Here is a 1,402-nt window from a genome sequence, read left to right on the forward strand (position 1 = left end):
CAATTTGCAAAACAGTAAAGGAAATCTGTTTCTCTTTGGAGCCACAGTAGTGTGGATAGCAACCTTGCAGTTCAGCTGCAACCATTATAAAGCTTGTCTCTGTAGTTTTGACAATAAGCTTTATTCAAAGTAATGCTTCCCCCTTTACCTCTTCCCTCCCAAATTTTTGAAGGTGTAGTGAAAATTTAAAACAAATCAGTAGGCCCTTAAATTTTTTGAAATAATTTCTTTTAAATTACTTTAGAAGTTAAAAAAAGAAAAGGTGTCATTTTATGGCTCATAATGGTTAATTTCATTAAGCTGATTAAAATCTGAAACTCAACTAACCTTTAAATTGCACACGCACAATGTATCAGTACTTCACTAAGCACTCAAATGTGCTTCCCAAAGAAATTTATGGGGGGAGGGTGAAGAGAGGTGAAACAGACATTGTATAACAAGGTTAAGGAAAGCATAATGTCTGCTGTACTTGTTGAAATATACATATGTCCTGCAATCCTGCTTGGTTTCAGCCTCAGGGCTGAAATATATCACACACCTGTAAGATTTGTTGTAGCTATCAACAGTAATAGGATGTGTGGCAGAGTGGAATAAAAACAAAACAAAACAAAAACCACTTAGCTTGGAATTAGAAAGATCAAGGTTCAACTACCTGCTGCAGTCATTAAGCGTCATCTGTGACTCTGGCTAAATCACTTCTTTCTGACCCAGTTGCCTCATCTGTAAAATAATAACCCCTTCCTCACAGGGTTGTCGTGAGCATCAAACGAGAAAAGATAGAGTGTTTTGCAAACCTTAAAATCTATTTATGTAATACATATTTTATATATTTTATGTGAAAAATGAGATTTGGGTTGATGATTGTTAGGGTTCCTTCCTCTAAATCCTTTGAGCCTATGACCCTATCATCCTAGAGAAGTGGGTGAGTGTGGACTGGGGGGATACCAGCTATTGCAATAATGTAGATAAAGCAAGGCACATCTTAACACAACCAAAATCAAAGACAGAGATACCGAAAAATGGGACAATTCTGCCGGGCAGCCCTACCACTTCGGAGTGTCTTGGCACGTCGGGGCATTAGGACTAATGAAATGTTAAACCCATTTATGTAACACGGTATATTCTGTGATATGGTTGTAATGCGGTGTTTTCCTCCTCGTAAGCTTCTGGAGGGCAGCACCTCGAGCGAAGACGTGTAAACCAGACCAGGTGTTTTGATAAACCCTGTTGTTTGGCTTTTTGGAATGTGCTGGGAAGGATGCTTGGCTCCGAAAGCTTGGTCAAAGGGCGAAGCTTTCTTCTCATCCCCAGAGCACCTGGTGGTTTGGGGACGACCAGAATTTGACCAGCTTTAAGTTTATCATAGGATCGCAGATTTAAGAGACGTAGGGATTAAATGAAT

The sequence above is a fragment of the Phascolarctos cinereus genome, unplaced genomic scaffold, assembly GCF_003287225.1.
Source record: "Phascolarctos cinereus isolate Bilbo 61053 unplaced genomic scaffold, phaCin_HiC Scaffold_2;HRSCAF=192, whole genome shotgun sequence".
Classification (NCBI taxonomy): Eukaryota; Metazoa; Chordata; class Mammalia; order Diprotodontia; family Phascolarctidae; genus Phascolarctos; species Phascolarctos cinereus.